The 22093-nt window shown below is 46.1% G+C and overlaps 1 pseudogene; it reads right to left on the bottom strand.

Annotated features, from left to right (window-relative positions):
• Nucleotides 1–22093, bottom strand: part of LOC111965534 (teneurin-2-like) — a 67678-nt pseudogene that overhangs the window by 11151 nt on the left and 34434 nt on the right.

Here is a 22093-nt window from a genome sequence, read left to right as displayed (position 1 = left end):
AGCTAGTGCTAGGGTGGAGGCTGGAGCTAGTGTTAGGGTTGAAACTGGAGCAAGTGTTAGGGTTGAGGCTGGAACTAGTGTTAGGTTGAGGCTGGAGCTAGTGTTAGGTTTGAGGCTGGAGCATAGTGTTAGGGTTGAAACTGGAGCAAGTTTAGGGTTGAGGCTGGAGCTAGTGTTTAGGTTGAGGCTGGAGCTAGTGTAGGGTTGAGGCAGCTGACTAGTGTTTAGGGTTGAAGCTGGAGCTAGTGTTAGGGTTGAGGCTGGAGCTAGTTGTTAGGTTGAGGCTTGGAGCTTAGTGTTAGGGTGAAACTGGAGCAAGTGTGTAGGGTTGAGGCTGGAACTAGTGTTAAGGTGAGGCTGGAGCTAGTGTTAGGGTTGAGGCTGGATAGTGCTAGGGTGAGGCTGGACGCTAGTGCTAGGGTGGGCTGGAGCTAGTGTTAGGGTTGAGGCTGGAGCTAGCTGCTAGGGTTGAAGCCTGGATGCTAGTGCTAGGTTGAGGCTGGAGCTAGTCTAGGTTGAGTCTGAGCTGGAGCTAGTGGTTAGGGTTAAGCTGGAGCTGTGTAGGGTTAGGTGGAGCTAGTGTTAGGGTTGAGGCTGGAGCTAGTGTTAGGGTGAGGCTGGAGCTGGAGCTTAGTGTTAACGGGTTTGAGCTGGAGCTAGTGTTAGGATTTGAGGCTGGAGCAGAGTGTTCAAGGTTGAAGCTAGCAGCTAGTGTTAGGGTGCGGCTGGAGCTTAGTGTTGGGTTGAGGCTGGAGCTAGTGTTAGGTTGAAGCTGGAGGCTGGGCTAAGTGTATGGTTGAGCATGGGAGCTAGTGTTAGGGTTGAGGCTGGAGCTAGCTAGTGTTAGAGTTGAAAGCTGGAGCTAGTGTTAGTGTTGGGTTAGGCTGAGCTAGTGTTAGGGTTGAGGCTGGAGTAGTGTAGGGTTGCATGGAGGCAGGTTTAGAGTTATTGAAGCTGACTAGTGTTAAGGTTGAGGCTGGAGCTTAGTGTGTTAGGGTTGAGGCTGGAGCAAGTGCTAGGTTGAGGCCTGGACTATGCTAGGGTTGAGGCTGGAGCTAGTGTTAGGGTTGAGGCTGGCAGCTGTGCTAGGGTTGAGGCTGGAGCTAGTTGCTAGGGTTGAGGCTGTGGAGCTAGTGCTAGGGTTGAGGCCTGGAGCTGGAGCTAGTGTTAGGGTTGAGGCTAGCTGGAGCTAGTGTTAGGGTGAGGCTGGAGCTTGGGCTAGTGTTAGGGTGAGGCTGGAGCTAGTGTTAGGGTTGAAGGCTGGAGCTAGTGCTAGGGTTGAGGCTGGAGCTGGAGCTAGTGTTCGGGTTGAGGCTGGAGCTGGAGCTAGTGTTAGGGTTGAAGCTGGAGCTAGTGTTAGGGTTGGGTGGAGTTAGTGTAGGGTTGAAACTGGAGCAAGTGTTAGGGTTGAGGCTTGGAGCTGGAGCTAGTGTTAGGGTTGAGGCTGGAGCTTAGTGTTAGGGTTGAGGCTGGAAGCTAGTGTTAGGGTTGGGCTGGGACTAGTGGTTAGGGTGAGGCTGGAGCTTAGTGTTAGGGTTGAGGCTGGAGCTAGTGTTTAGGGTTGAGGCTGGGAGCTAGTGTTAGGGTTGAGCTTGGAGCAGTGTTAGGTTGAGGCTGGAGCTTAGTGTTAGGGTTGAGGCTGGAGCTGAGCTAGTGTTAGGGTTGAACTGGAGCTAGTGTTAGGGTCAGGCTGGAGCTAGTGTTTAGGGTTGAAGCCTGGTGCTAGTTTTAGGGTTGAGGCTGGAGCTAGTGTTAGGTTTGAGACTGGAGCTGGAGCTAGTGTTTAGGGTTGAGGCTGGTGCTAGTTTAGTGGTTGAAGACTGGAGCTGGAGCTAGTGTTTAGCGTTGAGCTGGAGCTGGAGCTAGTGTTAGGGTTGAGACTGGAGCTTGGAGCTGGTGTTAGGGTTGAGGCTGGAGCTAGTGTTAGGGTTGAAGCTGGTGCTAGTTTTAGGGTTGAGGGCTGGAGCTTAGTGTTAGGGTTGAGACTGGAGCTGGAGCTAGTGCTAGGTTGAGGCTGGAGCTAGTGTTAGGGTTGAGGCTGGAGCTAGTGTTAGGGTTGAAGCTGGTGCTAGTTTTAGGGTTTGAGGCTGGAGCTAGTGTAGGGTTGAGGCTGGAGCTAGTGTTAGGGTTGAGCGCTGGAAGCTAAGTGTATAGGTTGAGGCTGGGGCTGGAGCTAGTGTTTAGGGTTGAGGCTGGAGCTGGAGCTTAGTGTTAGGGTTGAAGCTGGAGCTAGTGTTAGGGTTGAGGCTTGAGCTAGTGTTAGAGTTGAAACTGGAGCAAGTGTTAGGATTGAGGCTGGAGCTGGAGCTAGTGTTAGGGTTGAGGCTGGAGCTAGTGTTAGGGTTGTGGCTGGAGCTAGTGTTAGGGTTGAGACTGGAGCTGGAGCTAGTGTTAGGGTAGAGGCTGGTGCTAGTTTTAGGGTTGAGGCTGGAGTTAGTGTTAGGTTGAGACTGGAGCTGGAGCTAGTGTTAGGGTTGAGGCTGGAGCTGGGCTAGTGTTAGGGTTGAGCTGGAGCTAGTGTTAGATTGAAGCTGGTCTAGTTTAGGGTTGAGGCTGGAGCTAGTGTTAGGGTTGAGGCTGGAGCTGGAGCTAGTGTTAGGGTTGAGGCTGGAGCTAGTGTTAGGGTTGAGGCTGGAGCTGGAGCTAGTGTTAGGGTTGAAGCTGGTGCTAGTTTTAGGGTTGAGGCTGGAGCTAGTGTTAGGGTTGAGGCTGGAGCTGGGAGCTAGTTTAGGGTTGAAGCTGGAGCTAGTTTAGGGTTGAGGCTGGAGCTAGTGTAGGGATGAGGCTGGAGCTAGTGTTAGGGTTGAGCGCTGGAGTCTAGTGTTAGGGTTTGGGTTGTGGCTGGAGTTAGGTTAAGATTGAAGGCTAGAGCTAGGATAAACTGTGATGTCGAAAATAGCTAGAGTTAGGGTTAGGTTTGAGGCTTAAGGTTAGGGTTAAACTGGGGTGTGGACATTAAGCTAGGGTTTAATCTTGAGGCTGTAAGAGTTAAAGAGTTAAACCTGGGAATGTGGACCCAGGGTTAGGGTAAGGGCTGTGGTTGAAGTTAGGGTTAGGGTTTAGGGTTAAACCAAGATATGGACATGATGCTAGGTTTATGGGTTAGGGTTGAGGCTAAGGTTGAAGTTAGGGTTAAGGTTGAGGGTTAGGTTTAAGGGGGTTTCTGTTTATGCTGGTATCAAACCTTGGGTTGCACGTGCCTATTGCAACTTTCTGACCTGTTTCTATATTGTACATCCGACCGGTCTGAAGTTAGGGTTAGGGTTGTGGCTGGAGCTAGGGTTAGGGTTAGTAGTGTAGTCATCTACCCACCTTTCCAGAGATCTCGTCATAGCGGTAGAGGTCCACAGGCAGAGGAGTCTCACTGATGACTGGCTTCATACTAGCGATACGGAAGCTGTTGTCGTGGTACGTGTAGTCAAACCTAGCATTCACCATCCCCTCTTCACTGAACCGGTAGATCTGCTTGTCGATCAGCGGACCCATCTTACGGTAACGTATCGTACAGGAGAACCCGCCGCTCTGTAAGTTCACCATCTTCAGAACCCCAGCCGTCTCGTCGTAACCGAACGTCACCGTGGTGCTGTCGTAGAGGATCTCAGCTAGCTTGGCCAGCTTGCCGTACTTGTAGAGGACACGTCGGCCGGTGCCGAGGTAGTGGGTGGCCTTGGGGCGGCCGTCTTCGCTGAAGTCATGGATGATGGAGGCGTTGCTCTCTGGAGGGTTGTAGGTGTTGCGGATGTAACCGATAGAGACGTGGGTGAACATGGTGTGGCGGGCTACACTAGGCATGGTGACGGCTGTGATGCGCCCCGAGGTGTCAAACTCAAATATGTACTGTCTCTGGCTCTGTAGGAGAAGGACCATGGACTGGAGAGAGAGAAGGAGGGAGAGAAGTGGAGAGGGAACATAAGTCATCATCACTAGCATCATTTTATGCACTTTTCACTTCTCTCAATCAGCTTGTCATTGCTATTCCTGCTGCCTGTACAGTAGGTAATGTCTCACAGGTGCTATGATGCCTTCACTTTATCTAGGTAGCTATAGCTCAACACAGATAAGATCAACAATACAAGTACCAGTAACAGTAGCAGTACCAGTAACAGTACCAATAACAGTAGCAGTACCAGTAACAGTAACAGTACCAGTAACAGTAACAGTAGCAGTAACAGTACCAGTAGCAGTACCAGTAGCAGTACCAGTACCAGTAGCAGTACCAGTAACAGTACCAGTAAGAGTAGCAGTACCAGTAACAGTACCAGTAACAGTACCAGTAACAGTAACAGTACCAGTAACAGTAGCAGTAACAGTGGCAGTACCAGTAACAGTACCAGTAAGAGTAGCAGTAACAGTAGCAGTACCAGTAACAGTACCAGTAACAGTAGCAGTAACAGTGGCAGTACCAGTAACAGTACCAGTACCAGTACCAGTAACAGTACCAGTACCAGTACCAGTACCAGTAAAAGTACCAGTAGCAGTTGCAGTATCAGTACCAGTAAAAGTACCAGTAGCAGTTGCAGTATCAGTACCAGTACAGTACCTTTAGCAGTACCAGTACCAGACAGTACTATGTCCTCACCTTATCCAGATAACTATAGCTCCACACCTTGCCGTCTATGAACGACCGTGACAGAATACGTCCCTGAGGGTCAAACTCTGTCTTCTCGCTCATACTGCCCCTCTGCAGCCCCACCAGCTGACCCGTGGTCGAGTACGACACGTTCACCACTGCCAGGCTGCTGCTAGGCAACCACATGGCGGGCCGGCCCTGCATGTCGTACATGATGCGGAGCGTGAACTTGCGGTGGTCGTCATAGATCTTCTCTGTCCGAGTGTTGCGGTCGAAGTCGATGGAGAGGAGGTTACGACCATGTGCCTGGAAGAAGATAGAGAGTGATGTCATCTCTGTAGGCAGAGTAAGTGATGTCATCTCTACACATAGTCAGTGATGCCATCTCTATACACAGAGTAAGTGATGTCATCTCTGTAGGCAGAGTAAGTGATGTCATCTTTACACATAGTCAGTGATGTCATCTCTGTAGGCAGAGTCAGTGATGTCATCTTTACACACCGAGTAAGGGATGTCATCTCTGTAGGCAGAGTCAGTGATGTCACCTCTACACACAGAATAAGTGCTGTCATCTCTGTAGGCAGAGTGAGTGACGTCATCTTTACACATAGAGTAAGTGATGTCATCTCTAATGACTAAATTACACACAGAAAGGAAGTGAGGTTCTCAGCTCACCCTGAGCTTCCTGCCAAAAACAGTGACCTTCCCCTTGGTCTGTTCCTTGCGGAGCCGCCACTCGATGGAGTTGAGTCCGTTGTCTGTGGGTAGTGTGATGTTCCGACGGCCGATTGTAGGACTGACCGACCCGGCCAGGATGTGGGGCTCAGTGTGGAAGCTGATGCCCATCCCGTTGGCATACATCACCCGCAGGGTGCCGTTGTTACACAGTTGGTAGCTGTTCCTCACCTGGTCTGTAGGGGGCGATAGGGACAAGGAGAGAGAAGGGAGTTATATGAGTTGGCTCCTCTGCTGGCATCTTCCTGTGTTATGTTTATATGCTGAAAAAAGATCAAGTCGCAGATTAAATTGAAATGGATTTCTGTTGCCCTTCACAAGCAGAATTCCTTCCCTGAACAAAAAAAACGAACAATTTGTTGTATGATTTGTTTGGCAACTTGTCAGTATCGTTTCTGATCAGCAAACTCCACACTCAGAGTGAACCATAATAAAAGTACAACTGCGTCTGGTCTATAGAACAGCTTGCAACCTTGCTAAATGAATAATCTGTCACTCTGTCAATTCAGCGTTTCTATCCCCCACTCAAACACCCACAAACATGTACACAAAACAAGACAGTGGTCTGATGTGGCGTAGCCTCTGGAAAGACAGTTCTGATGTGGCGTAGCTCTGGAAAGACAGTATCTGATGTGGCGTAGCTCTGGAAAGACAGTGTCTGATGTGGCGTAGCCTCTGGAAAGACAGTGTCTGATGGCTGGCATAGCCTCTGGAAAGACAGTATCTGATGTGGCGTAGCCTCTGGAAAGACAGTGTCTGATGTGGCGTAGCCTCTGGAAAGACAGTATCTGATGTGGCATAGCCTCTGGAAAGACAGTATCTGATGTGGCGTAGCCTCTGGAAAGACAGTATCTGATGTGCGTAGCCTCTGGAAAGACAGATCTGATGTGGCGTAGCCTCTGGAAAGACAGTATCTGATGTGCGTAGCCTCTGGAAAGACAGTTCTGATGTGGCATAGCCTCTGGAAAGACAGTGTCTGATGTGGCGTAGCCTCTGGAAAGACAGTGTCTGATGTGGCATAGCCTCTGGAAAGACAGTATCTGATGTGGCGTAGCCTCTGGAAAGACAGTGTCTGATGTGGCATAGCCTCTGGAAAGACAGTGCTGATGTGGCGTAGCCTCTGGAAAGACAGTGTCTGATGTGGCATAGCCTCTTGAAAGACAGTAGTCTGATGTGGCGTAGCCTCTGGAAAGACAGTGTCTGATGTGGCATAGCCTCTGGAAAGACAGTATCTGATGTGGCGTAGCCTCTGGAAAGACAGTGTCTGATGTGGCGTAGCCTCTGGAAAGACAGTATCTGATGTGCGTAGCCTCTGGAAAGACAGTATCTGATGTGGCATAGCCTCTGGAAAGACAGTATCTGATGTGGCTAGCCTCTGGAAAGACAGTATCTGATGTGGCGTAGCCTCTGGAAAGACAGTATCTGATGTGGCGATAGCCTCTGGAAAGACAGTATCTGATGTGGCATAGCCTCTGGAAAGACAGTGTCTGATGTGGTAGCCTCTGGAAAACAGTATCTGATGTGGCGTAGCCTCTGGAAAGACAGTTCTGATGTGGCATAGCCTCTGGAAAGACAGTGATCTGATGTGGCGTAGCCTCTGAGAAGACAGTATCTGATGTGGCGTAGCCTCTGGAAAGACAGTGTCTGATGTGGCGTAGCCTCTGGAAGACAGGATCTGATGTGGCTAGCCTCTGGAAAGACAGTATCTGATGTGGCATAGCCTCTGGAAAAGACAGTATCTGATGTGGCGTAGCCTCTGGAAAGACAGTATCTGATGTGGCGTAGCCTCTGGAAAGACAGTTCTGATGTGGCAGTAGCCTCTGGAAAAGACAGTATCTGATGTGGCGTAGCCTCTGGAAAGACAGTATCTGATGTGGCGTAGCCTCTGGAAAGACAGTATCTGATGTGCGTACTCTGGAAAGATCTATGTGGCAGCCTCTGGAAAGACAGTTCTGATGTGGCGTAGCCTCTGGAAAGACAGGATCTGATGTGCGTAGCCTCTGGAAAGACAGTGTCTGATGTGCGTAGCCTCTGGAAAGCGACAGGGGATTGAGGGCCATTCTTCTTCTCTATTGGAGGCATAAAGAACAGAAGCCTGTAAACAGCAACGTGATTGAAGATAGATAACAGTGATTGTCTGGCCGACGCAGCGGAAGAGTCTTTTATTTAATTTTAAAAAGGCAGGGGATCATACACACACATGCACAATTGATGCACACACACACGCGCGCATGTGGAAATTCACCACACACACACACACCACACACACACACACACACACACACACACACAACACACACACACACACACACACACACACCAACACACACACACCACACACACACACACACACACACACACACACACACACACACCACACACACACACACACACACACACACACACACACACACCACCACGCATGCACGCAAACACACAGACACACATACACACACACAGCCTTTGAGCCTCCACTACCATAAACGGCAGTAATCCATGAAGCCAATTTGTTATAAACCTCCAGGCAGCGTTTTACCAACACTTCAAACACACAGAGATGGCTTTCTGTCAACTCTGCAGTAGACTACCCTCTCTCTCTATCTGAAAAATGTATTTGTGATGAAAATGGAGAAAGAGAGAGATGAGAGGAAGACAATACAGAAATACACTACAGAAAAAGAAGGAACAGCACGTCAGAAATCAGCTCAATGTAATTGAAGAATCAATAGACTCTAACCACTTCTGGGAAAATTAGAAAACACTAAACCTACAACAACACGAAGAATGATCTATCAAAAATTGAGATGTATGGGTAAACCACTTCTCCAATCTTTTTGGCTCTATAACAAAGAACAAACAGCCAAAACATTTATATGATCAAATACAAATCTTGGAATCAACTATTAAAGACTACCAGAACCCACTGGATTCTCCAATTACCTGGAATGAACTACAGGACAAAATAAAAACCCTCCAACCCAAAAAGGCCTGTGGTGTTGATGGTATCCTAAATGAAATGATCAAATATACAGACAACAAATTTTACTTGGCTATACTAAAACTCTTTAACATCTTCCTTAGCTCTGGCATCTTCCCCAATATTTGGAACCAAGGACTGATCACCCCAATCCACAAAAGTGGAGACAAATTTGACCCCAATAACTTCCGTGGGATATGCGTCAACAGCAACCTTGGGAAAATCCTCTGCATTATCATTAACAGCAGACTCGTACATTTCCTAAGTGAAAACAATGTRCTGAGCAAATGTCAAATTGGCTTTTTACCAAATTATCGTACGACAGACCACGTATTCACCTTGCACACGCTAATTGACAAACAAACAAACTAAAACAAAGACAAAGTCTTCTCATGCTTTGTTGATTTCAAAAAAGCCTTGGACTCAATTTGGCATGAGGGTCTGCTATACAAATGGATGGAAAATGGTGTTGGGGGAAAAACATACGACATTATAATATCCATGTACACAAACAACAAGTGTGTAGTTAAAATAGGCAAAAAACACACACATTTCTTCCCACAGGGCCTGGGGTGAGACAGGGATACAGCGTAAGCCACACCTTCTTCAACATATATATCAATGAATTGGCGAGGGCACTAGAAAAGTCTGCAGCACCCGGCCTCACCCTACTAGAATCTGAAGTCAAACGTCTACTGTTTGCTGATGATCTGGTGCTTCGGTCACCAACCAAGGAGGGCCTACAGCAGCACCTAGATCTTCTGCACAGATTCTGCCAGACCTGGGCCCTGACAGTAAATCTCAGTAAGACAAAAATAATGGTGTTCCAAAAAAGGTCCAGTCGCCAGGACCACAAATAGAAATTTCATCTAGAGACCATTGCCCTAGAGCACACAAAAAACTATACATACCTCAGCCTAAACATCAGCGCCACAGGTAACTTCCACAAAGCTGTGAACGATCTGAGAGACAAGGCAAGAAGGGCATTCTATGCCATCAAAAGGAACATAAAATTTGACATACCAATTASGATCTAGCAAAAAATACTTGAATCAGTTATAGAACCCATTGCCCTTTATGGTTGTGAGGTCTGGGGTCCGCTCACCAACCAAGAATTCACAAAATGGGACAAACAACAAATTGAGACTTCGCAAGCAGAATTCTGAAAAAATATCCTCCGTGTAGAATGTAGAACACCAAATAATGCATGCGGAGCAGAATTAGGCCGATACCCGCTAATGATCAAAATCCAGAAAAGAGCTGTTAAATTCTACAACCACTTAAAAGGAAGCGATTCCCAAACCTTCCTTAACAAAGCCATCACCTACAGAGAGATGAACCTGGAGAAGAGTCCCCTAAGCAAGCTGGTCCTGGGGCTCTGTTCACAAACACAAACAGACCCCACAGAGCCCCAGGACAGCAACACAATTAGACCCAAGCAAACCACGAGAAAACAAAAAGATAATTACTTGACACACTGGAAAGAATTAACAACAAAACAGGGAAAACTAGAATGCCATTTGGCCCTAAACAGAGAATACACAGTGGCAGAATACCTGACCACTGTGACTGTCCCAAACTTAAGGAAAGCTTTGACTATGTACAGACTCAGTGAGCATAGCCTTGCTATTGAGAAAGGCCGCCGTAGGCAGACCTGGCTCTCAAGAGAAGACAGGCTATGTGCACACTGCCCACAAAATGAGGTGGAAACTGAGCTGCACTTCCTAACCTCCTGCCCAATGTATGAACATATTAGAGACACATATTTCCCTCAGATTACACAGATCCACAAAGAATTCGAAAACAAACCCGATTTTGATAAACTCCCATATCTGAAATACCAAAGTGACCTGTTGCCACAAGAAAAGGTCAACCAGTGAACAAACACCATTTTAAATACCACCCATATTTATGCTTATTTATTTTCCCTTTTGTACTTTAACCATTTGTACATCGTTACAACACTGTATATATACACATAATATGACATTTGTAATGTCTTTATTCGTTTGGAACTTCTGTGAGTGTAATGTTTACTGTTCATTTTTATTGTTTATTTCACTTTTGTATATTATCTACTTCACTTGCTTTGGCAATGTTAACATATGTTTCCCATGCCAATAAAGCCCATTGAATTGAATTGAATATATATATATATAGAGAGAGAGTGGGTGAGAGAGATGAGAGGGAGGTAGAGAGAGAGGGAGAGGTGAGAGATAAAGAGAGAGAGAAAGAAAGGTGAGAGAGAGAAAGAGAGAGAACGAGAGGTGGCTGAGAAGAGAAAAAGAGAGGGGGGAGCAAAGCAAGCTGTTAAATCCAGTGTCCCAGCACAGCAGACCAGAACACTGTGCTGTAATACATGTAACAGACGCACAAACATACACACACACGCAGAGACACACGCACGCAAAGAAACACAAAGATAGAGACACGGCCAGCCCGCTCACTAGGCAGGATTAGGCTTAGCCTATTGTGGCAGATTGACTGACCAAGTCACCAACAACATATAAAACCTCACATAATTCTGCCCGAAAACAATGACTATTTCTCTCAACCAGTGGCATATGGGCTTTTTAGGTGAGCGCTGATGCCGCACTGTGATAAGCAGTGCCCACTTTGTCAAAGGCAGCGACTCTCTTGTCCGTTCCCAGCGCGCCTCTCCAGGGTGCTGTGGGAGAGACACATCGCTGCGGAGCTCCACCAACGTCCCGTCAAAAAAATGATCTCAAATATATCAGTGGTGTAAAGTACTTGATTAAAAATACTTTAAAGTACTACTTAAGTAGTTTTTTTTTGTATCTGTACTTTACTATTTATGATTTTTAATCATTTTACTTCACTACATTCCTAAAGAAAATAATGTACTTTTTACTACATTTTGAATGCTTAGCAGGACAGGACAAGGGTCCAATTCACAGACTTGTCAAGAGAAAATCCCTGGWCATCCCTACTGCCTCTGATTTAGCGGAGTCACTACAAATCAAATGCTTAGTTTGTAAATGATGTCTAAGTGTTGAAGTGTGCCACTGGCTGTCTGTACATTAAAAAAACAAGCAAATGGTGCCGTCTGGTTTGCTTAATATAAGGAATGATAAATTATTTATACTTTCTACTTTTGATACTTAAGTATATTTAAAACGAAATACTTTTAGAATTTTACTCAAATATTTTACTGGGTGATTTTCACTTTTACTTGAGTCATTTTCTATTAAGGTTTCTTTACTTTTATTCATGTATGACAATTGGATACTTTTTCCACCACTGACATAAATGATAACAGATATAGAATKATGGTACAAAAGAGTCTGTGACCTTTACTATAGCCTACAGGCTGGAGATAAAATGTATGATAATGTAATGAGACAGACACTTTTTACACCATGCAGGTTTCTCCGATCAAATAGCCTAACCTAAATGGCGCCCAAATAAAAAATGTGCTGACATGTTAAACAGCATATAATAAAAACAGGACAGGCTACTGTTCAGGAGTTTCATCCCGTGGTCTAAATTGTCATGATCAGCGGTTTGTAGTTTGTATCTGTACATTTTTTACAAGCTGATCATAGCGAAATAGAAAATACTTCTTCATTTCCCGCTGTGTAAACACATTGCAAATATGCTCAGGAGAACTCCTCCTGATAAAGTTGGGTAGCTGATACTCATAGCTTAAATAGCCAAATTGATTAGTCACAGGAATCAGGACTAAAAAAGCAATTACAACAGCCTGTTTAACAAATGACACCACTCTGGCCCCAGAGGACTGGAATTGCACATCCCTGCTGTAGGCTATACCTCAGTAAGGACCGATGCCGACTCCTTTTGGACGTTTTTTTTTGGTCCTGTCTGGAATTATTTTTTGGGGTGCAATTTGGACCGGCTCTGATTTCCACGTCCATGGACGTTGTTTTTTGGTTCGGTCCGGACCAAATCTGAACCAATCATAGACGTCTATGTTTGGTTCAGACTTTGTCCAGTCAGGACCATCCTTGATTTGGCCCAAACATAGACGTCTAAAAATGATATATTTTCAACTTTTATTCAGAGCCGAAAATCAATCTGATTTCATTGTCTAGAAAATATGTACAGTACCAGTCAAACGTTTGGACACACCTACTCATTCCAGGGGTTTTCAGATTTTTTTTGACTATTTTCTACATTTTAGAATAATAGTGAAGACATTACAACTATGAAATAACAAATATGGAATAATGTAGTAAACAAAAACGTTTTAATTAAACAAATCAAAATATATTTTATATTGAGATTCTTCAAAGTAGCCACCCTTTGCCTTGATGACAGCTTTGCACAATATTGGCATTCTCTCAACCAGCTTTATGAGGTAGTCACCTGGAATGCATTTCAATTAACAGGTGTACCTTGTTAAAAGTTATTTGTGGAAGTCCTTTCCTTCTTAATGCGTTTGAGCCAATCAGTTGTGTTGTGACAAGGTAGGGGTGGTATACAGAAGATTAGTAAAAGACCAAGTCCATATTATGGCAAGAAAAGCTAAAATAAGCAAAGTGAAAGGACAGTCCATCATTACTTTAAGACATGAAGGTCAGTTAATCTGGAAAATGTCAAGAACTTTGAAAGTTTCTTCAAGTGTAGTCGCAAAAACCATCAAGCTCTATGATGAAACTGGCTCTCATGAGGACCGCCACAGGAAAGGAAGACCCAGAGTTACCYCTGCTGCAGAGGATAAGTTCATTAGAGTTAACTGCACCTCAGATTGCAGCCCAAATAAATGTTTCACAGAGTTCAAGTAACAGACACATCTCAACATCAACTGTTCAGAGAAGACTGTGTGAATCAGGCCTTCATGGTCCAATTGCTGCAAAGAAACCACTAATAAAGGACACCAATAATAATAAGAGACTTGCTTGGGCCAAGAAACACGAACAATGGACATTAGACTGGTGGAAATATGTCCTTTGGTCTGATGAGTCAATATTTGAGTTTTTTGGTTCAAACTGCCCGTGTCTTTGTGAGACACAGAGTAGGTGAACGGATGATCTCTGCATGTGTGGTTCCCACCGTGAAGAATGAAGGAGGAGGTGTGATGGTGCTTTGCTAGGGACACTGTCAGTGATTTATTTAGAATTCAAGGCACACTTAACCAGCATGACTAGCACAGTATTCTGCAGCGATACTCCATCCCATCTGGTTTGCGCTTAGTGGCACTATCATTTGTTTTCAACAGGACAACACATACCTCTAGGCTGTGTAAGGGCTATTTGACCAASGAGAGTGATGGAGTGCTGCATCAGATGACCTGGCTTCCACAATCACCCAACCTCAACCCAATAGAGATGGTTTGGGATGAGTTGGACTGCAGAATGAAGGAAAAGCAGTCAACAAGTGCTCAGCATATTTGGGAACTCCTACAAGACTGTTGAAAAAGCATTCCTCATGAAACTGTTTGAGAGAATGCCAAGAGAGCGCAAAGCTGTCATCAAGGCAAAAGGTGCTTTTGGTTACTACATGATTCCCATCAGGTGTTTTCAGTTATTTCATAGTTTTGATGTCTTCACTATTATTCTACAATGTTCAAAATAGTAAAAATAAAGAAAAACCCTTGAATGAGTATGTGGTCCAAACTTGACTGGTACTGTATTTTGAACTTTCATTCAGAACCAAACATTTGGCTGGCACACACACACACACACACACACACACACACACACACACCACACACACACACACACACACACACACACACACACACACACACACACACACACACACACACACACACACACACACACCACACACACACACACACACCACACACACACACACACAACACACACACACACCACACACACACACACACACACACACACACACACACCACACCACCCCTTAGATAACTCTTGCTGTTCCCACTAGATGAATAACTCTCTCCCATTACTACCCCTGGAGTGGAGCTCTGTATAGATAGACAACCATTAATACTCTGAGACATGGCTGACTCACACATCAGTCTGTAGTCTAGTTGGAACGGAGTATTAGCTTGAAGTTACAGCTTGACAGTGGTTTTGACCATCATGGTCAAACTTACCAAGACAGTCGTGAAGAGGGCACGACAAAACATTTTCCCCTCAGGAGACTGAAAAGATTTTCATGGGTCCCCAGATCCTCAAAAGGTTCTACAGCTGCACCATCGAGAGCATCCTGACCGGTTGCATCACCTGCGTATGGACTGTGTATGGCCTCTGCTCGGCTCTGACCGCTTAAGGCGGCTACAGAGGGTAGTGCGTACGGCCCAGTACATCACTGTGACCCAAGCTTCCAGCCTTCCAGGACCTTATATTATCGGACGGTGTCAGAGGAAAGCGGCAGAGATAGTCAGAGACCCCAGTTCATTACATCCCGTTCTATCGTTCACCAAGGTTTCACACTGTCTATTTCACTCGTCTACTGCAGTGCACAGGTAGGTTTAGCCAAGTACTGGATGTACCATAGGCTTCTACTGTCTCACACAGCGTCTTCCATAGTAAGGGTTTTATGCGGCAACAAGCCTGCTACAGTGTCTACTGGCTGTGCAACAGGATCCTTAGTTCTACCGCTTCACGCCACCACAGGTCTAACTACCCAACGTCGTGACATTCTCAAAACACAATAATGAAATGTTATACATTGCACACAGGTCATCAAAAGAAAACAGCTGACTGAATTTAACGTCTCCAAATTGTGTTTTCACATAGATCTCACCGTGCTCTTCTTCCATCAACAGTTCCAAAGGACACCACGCACGCAGTGGTCCAAGATAACTGTGGACTTCTACAGGTTACCAGTGACCTCATTCAGCCCAGCCTCGTTGTGTTCCGTCTGTCGCCCCGTTCTCATACTACACGCGGATTTCCTTTCTGTCTGCACCACTCCATTAGACTCCCTGTTCACCCAAGTCATAGACTGTTTTCTCGCTACCGCACGGCAGGCGGACCGGAGCACCAAGTCTGGGACCAAAGGCTCCTCAACAGCGTCTATCCCCCCCAACGCCATAAGGCTGTCTGAAAATTAATTAAACCGCCACCAGACTATTTTACATTGACCCCCCCCCCCCCCCCTCCCTTTTGTACACTGCTCTACTCACTAGTTTATTATCTATGCATAGTCACCACCCCACCTACCTCAAACTAACCTGCCACATGACCTCGGTACCGGTACCCCCTGTATATAACCTCATTATGTTATTATTATTGTGTTACTTTTTATTATTTTTTTTACTTTGTCTATTTTGTAAATTATTTCTTAACTCTTCTTGAACTCACTGATTGGTAAAGGGCTTGTAAGTAAAGCATTTCATGGTAAAGTCTACACTTGTTGTTGATTTTGCGCATGTGACAAATAGAGTTTGATTTGATTTGATACTAATATGCTGTATCTCACTTTGAACACGGGATGCGTGATGTATAATGTGCGGTGGTCGCTCCTTTCACCTGTGGGGTTGTGTATGCATGTTGTGTATGTCCACCTTGCACCACGGTGTATGAGGCCTCCACAGAGGACAGGTTGGTGATCACGGTGACGTCATCGCTCTTGCTGGAGCTCTCTATGTCAATGTTATGGAGCACGTTCTATCTCCCGTGCAGACTGGTCACCATGCCAGTTAGGATAGGTTACATTGGTCAGACGACCCTCACTGTCAGACCTGGAGGAGAAGGACATATAGAGGTTACTTCTCACTGTCCCAACTGGGAGATAGGGACAACTAGTGACAAATAGTCCTTAATCAATGTGATTTCAGAGTTGTCATTTTCAGTCCTTTCCTCTCCTCCCTCTCCTCTCCTCTCCTTCCTCCCTCTCCTCTCCTCTCCTCTCCTCTCCTCTCTCTCTCCTCTCCTCTCCTCTCCTCTCCTCTCCTCTCCTCTCCTCTCCTCTCCTCTCCCTCTCCTCTCCTCTCCTCTCCTCTCACAGCTTACTTGTACAGAGGAGCTGGGAATAGCTGGTCTCCGTGTTGGAATTTTCTTCTCTCCAAATATGGGCTAGTATGTCTACAGCAGAAAGTGTGTGTATGGGTGTGTGTGTGTGTGCAGTGACAAAAGCAAACCTCTATGGACCTCGAACACCTGTCAGTTCTGTTAGCTCTGACTGAAGCACACACTTGTGTGACAGAAGTTAACTCCAGGGGGCAGCAGTGGACTGTAAACCAGTCCTAGCTCGATGTGTGCCAGGCAACGCAACTAATATGTGACCCTGAGTGCTGCTGAAGTGTCCGCGTTTGACAGATGCATAAAAACACCCCACCCTCACAACCCACTCACTGGTAGAAGGTGGTCCATCCGGTCTCGTCRGCCTTGGTGGCCAGTAGTCCTGTACTCCCAGAGTACCCCARTAGGGCCACCTCCTGTCCCTGGGCTGAGACACTCYTCARCCCCCCAGCAGGGTCCARACCCAGGGTCACCACCTGGTTCTCTGGCAGTAACACCAGTCTGAGGAGGCCAGAACTCCCCCCCTGGCCCAGACCCTCCCTTCTCACCCTGACAGTGTTGTTGCAGTTGTCCACCAGCGTGGCTAGCTCTCTGTCCGGCCCGTAGGTGAAGTTATATAGCGGTTCTCCCGTGACCAGACTCACGGTCTGTAGATGCTGACCGTCACCGTTGAACACGTAGAGCTCCTGTTCCCGTGGCGACGCAACTTCGTATTGTCCCATCATCGATCCTGATCCCGCCCCCGAGGCTGACGGGCCGGGTCGATTGGCTCGCACGGCTCTGATGCGTATGTTGTTAAGATCGGCGATGAAAAGCGTTCCGTCGGGTGAGACGGCGAGCGAGGCGGGGGAGTTGAGGCCGGAGTCGGGCGCGTAGCCGTCGTCGCCGTAGAAACAGTTGCAGTTGACATCATTCTTGCAGTCGCAGTCTGACGTGGCGCCGGCCAGCAGAGACATCTCACCATTAGTGGATACCTGAGAGAGAGGGAACGACAGAGATGAGTCGACAAACGAGAGAGAGGGAACGACAGAAATGAGACAACAAACGAGAGAGAGGGAACGACAGAAATGAGACAAGGAAGACAGGAAAGACAGAATGTTTTAGAAAAGAGATGGGGGACAGAAAAGTGAAGTTTCAAGTTTTAATGTCACGTGCACAAGTACAGTGAAATGTCTTTCTTGCAAACTCCAAACCCAACAATGCAGTAAGGTAAAGCTACTTTTTAATGTTTAAAAACAAAGGTGCTGTTGTACTTGTCTGACGCGGTTGATTTTCTTCTCGTCCGTCTCAGCGATGTAGAGAACTCCGGTGTAAGACAGGGCGATGGCTGTAGCACTCTCCAACGCAGCGTGGATGGCAAGCTTACTCAGGCTGTAGTCTATACCTGGAACCTGACAATGCATGGGCCGCCCTGCTATGATGCTCACCTGGGGGCATTAATGATATTTAATGTACAGATAATATAATAATACATATATGATAATAGCATCATGATTTTGTTTAAGTCACGATAACCTCTTGTATCGCAATAACTGATCATATCGTGATAATTGCTTATATCGTGATAACTGATTATATCGCGATAACTGATTATATTACGACAGTAGTTTAATCGCAATAACTGCTTATATGACGATAATTGATATGGAAGCAAAACTCACTTGGTGGTTCTCAGTGATGCGGAGGATGACGTTGTTCTCCAGGACGTACAGAGAGTTATCCATGGGGTTTACTGCCAGGTCTGTAGGCCACTCCAGACGCACCTGATAAACAAAACAACAAACAAATCCAGGGTTGATCACAAAAGCTACATAACAAAAAGTATGTGGACACCACTTCAAATTAGTGGATTTGGCTAATTCACTCACACTCGTTGCCGAGAGGTGTATAAAATCGATCTCACAGCCATGCAATCTCCATAGACAAACATTTGCAGTAGAAGCGCCTTACTGAAGAGCTCTGTGACTTTCAACGTGGCAATGTCATAGGATGCCACCTTTCCAACAAGTCAGTTCATCAAATTTCTGCCCTGCTAGAGCTGCCCCGGTCAACTGTAAGTGCTGTTTTTGTGAAGTGGAAACGTCTAGGAGCAACAACGGCTCAGCTATGAAGTGGTAGGCCACACAAGCTTACAGAACCGGACCGCCGAGTACTGAAGCGCGTACAACATAAAAATCATCTGTTATCTCGGATGCAACACTCACTACTGAGTCCCAAACTGCCTCTGGAAGCAACTTCAGCACATTAACTATTCATCTGGAGATTCATGAAATGGGTTTCCATGGCCGACCAGCTGCACACAAGCCTAAGATCAGCATGCACAATGCCAAGCGTTGGCTGGAGTGGTGTAAAGTTCACCGCCATTGAACTCTGGAACAGTGGAAACACGTACTCTGGCATGATGAATCACGCTTCACCATCTGGCAGTCCAATGGACGAATCTGGGTTTGGCGGATGCCAGGAGAACGCTACCTGCCCGAATGCATAGTGCCAACTGTAAAAAGTTTGGTGGAGGAGGAATAATTGGTCTGGGCTTGTTTTCAATGGTTTTGGCTTGGCCACCTCTACAACAGCTACAATGACATCCTAGATGAATTCTGTGCTTCCAACTTTGTTTGTAACAGTTTAGGGAAGGCCCTTTCCTGTTTCAGCATGACAATGTGCCCCAACACAAAGTATGAGCGTCCATACGAGAAATGGTTTGTGCAAGATCAGTGTGGAAGAACTTGACTGGCCAGCACAGGGCGCCTGACCTCAACCCCATCGAACAATCTCTTTGGGATGAATTGGAACATCGACTGCGAGCCAGGCCTAATCGCCCAACACTCAGTGCCCGACATCACTAAGCTTTTTGGTGTCTGAATGGAAGCACGTCCACTGCGAGCAATGTTCCACAATCTAAGTGGAAATCCTTCCAGAAGAGTGGAGGCTGTTATTAGTCAGCCAAAGGGAGGGAACAACTCATATATATAATGTGTATGATTTTGTTAGGAGATGTTCGACGATGCAGGTGTCCACATACTTTTGGTAAGTTAGTATATTTCAGAATTTTTACAGGAGACGAAACAAAGTGTTCATTGCATGTAAACCAGATCAGGTTGTTTTCAACCTGTTTGAAACGTTCAAAACTGATGTTAAATGGACACTACATATTTTTTCTCCAAACCAAATCCAAGTTCCTCCCTCCCCCCTTTCTCCTACCTGGCTGACGTCCATGCTAGTGTCACAGCTGAGTGGTTCACTGACTGGGTCTAGGTCATTGGCGCCCAGTAGAGTAGAGATGATCCCGTTTGGTTCAACCTTACGGATCATAGTGGCATCCACAAAATACATCAGACCATTCTTTATTCCACAGAAATACTGGAAAGAAAACACACACACACACAACTCACAAGCACACACACACACACACACACAGACAACACAGCATCACACACCACACCACACACACCACACTCACATCACACACACACACACACACACACACACACACACACACACACACACAGCACACACACACACACACACACCACTGCATCATACCTGGGGAGGGGAAGGATGTTTTGAACATCTCACCTTAATACGTAAGTGGGTACTAAATAAATACATTAGGCCAATAAATGTTATTTTATAAGATGCAACAACTTGGTAATTAGTAAGTTATGTAATGACGATGGTGACCTTGTAGCATTACTTTCCAGGGTCCCTCAGGGTAACCCTGTGTCCTTGCAGTTTCTACTTTCTGTTCGCCAGCAAGTTGATCAAATGTCTTTGGAAAGTAAAGACTGATATGATGCATTTATCTCCTGCTCCCATTTCACCCGTCAGTGGTGTCACTCTGTCCATAGCAGACAGACAGACAGACAGACAGACAGACAGACAGACAGACCGATATACAGATTAGATTGAGGTCTGGGCTTTGACACGGCCATTCCAAGACATTTAAATGTTTCCCCTTAAACCACTCGAGTGTTGCTTTAACACTATGCTTTAGGTCATTGTCCTGCTGGAAGGTGAACCTCTGTCCCAGTCTCAAATCTCTGGAAGACTGAAACAGGTTTCCCTCAATAATTTCCCTGTATTTAGCGCCATCCATCATTCCTTCAACTCTGACCAGTTTCCCAGTCCCTGCCGATGAAAAACATCCCCACAGCATGATGCTGCTACCACTATGCTTCAMTTTAGGGATGTGTTCTCGGGGTGATGAGAGGTGTTGGGTTTACGCCAGACATAGCGTGGACTTCGATGGCCAAAAAGCTCAAATTTAGTCTCATCTGACGAGAGTACCTTCTTACATATTTTTTTCTTTAAGAAATAGCTTTTTTCTGGCCACTTCCATAAAGCCCAGCTCTGTGGAGTGTACGGCTTAAAGTGGTCCTATGGACAGATACTCCAATCTCTGCTGTTGAGCTTTGCAGCTCCTTCAGGGTTATCTTTGGTCTCCTTGTTGCCTCTCTGATAATACCCTCCTTGCCTGGGCCGTGAGTTTCGGTGGGCGGCCCTCTCTTGGCAGGTTTGTTGTGGTGCCATATTCTTTCCATTTTTTAAKAATGGATTTAATGGTGCTCCGTGGGATATTCAAAGTTTCTGATATTTTTTTATAACCCAACCCTGATCTGTACTTCTCCACAACTTTGTCCCTGACCTGTTTGGGGAGCTCCTTGGTCTTCATGGTGCCGCTTGCTTGGTGGTGCCCCTTGCTTAGTGTTGTTGCAGACTCTGGGGCCTTTCAGAACAGAATATACCGAGATCATGTGATAGATCATGTGACATTTAGATTGCACACAGGTGGACTTTATTTAACTAATTATGTGACTTCTGAAGGTAATTGGTTGCACCAGATCTTATTTAGGGGCTTTATAGCAAAAGGGGTGAATACATATGCACGCACCACTTTTCCGTTTTACATTTTGGGGATTTTTTTAAATTTCACTTCACCAATTTGGACTATTTTGTGTATGTCCATTAGATGAAATACAAATAAAAATCAATTTAAATTACAGGTTGTAATGCAACAACTCCAGCCTTCTTTCTTGTCCATGGACCTTTCTCTTTCCCTCTCTCCCCCCGCTGTGGCTTTCCTCTGTTCAAAAGGCACCCCTGTTACCGCCTCTCCCTTCTCTTCTCCATCCGTTCCTAATGGCATTGCTTTGATCCAATCCAACGGCTATTCCTTTCTCTTTTTCCCCCAGCAGTCTGTTCTGTCTGCCCTGCCTGCCTGCCCTGCCTGCCTGCCCTGTCTGTCTGTCTTCTGTCTGTCTGTCTGTCTGTCTGTCTGTCTGTCTGTCTGTCTGTCTGTCTGTCTGTCTGTCTGTCTGTCTGTCTGTCGTCTGTCTGTTCGCCTGTCTGTCCTGTCTGTCTGTCTGTCTGTCTGTCTCTCTGCCTGTCTGTCTGTCTGTCTGTCTGTCTGTCTGTCTGTCTGTCTGTCTGTCTGTCCTGTCTGTCTGTCTGTTCTGTCTTTTGTCTGTCTGTCTGTCTGTCTGTGTATGTCTGTATGTCTGCCTGGCCTGTCCTGCTGCCTGCCTGTCTGTGTGTTACATCCAGTCTGTGTGCCTGCCTGTCTGTCCTGTCTGTCTTGCCTGTCTGTCCTGTGTGTACATCAGTCTGTCTGTCTGCCCTGTCTATCTGTGCTGTCTGTCTGTCTGTCTGTCGTCTGTCTGTCTGTTCTGTCTGGTCTGTCCTGTCTGTCTGTCTGTCTGTCTGTCTGTCCTGTCTTGTCTGTCTGTCTGTTCTGTCTGGTCTGTCTGTCTGTCTGTACAGTGCCTTGCAAAAGTATTGTTGCATTACAACCTGTAATTTAAATTGATTTATTTTTGTATTTCATCTAATATACGCGCACCCCCCAACAAAATATAGTCCAAATTGGGTGAGTGGAAA

Source organism: Salvelinus sp. IW2-2015, linkage group LG6.2, assembly GCF_002910315.2.
Source record: "Salvelinus sp. IW2-2015 linkage group LG6.2, ASM291031v2, whole genome shotgun sequence".
Lineage (NCBI taxonomy): Eukaryota > Metazoa > Chordata > Actinopteri > Salmoniformes > Salmonidae > Salvelinus > Salvelinus sp. IW2-2015.
This window is presented reverse-complemented; position numbering and strand designations above follow the sequence as displayed.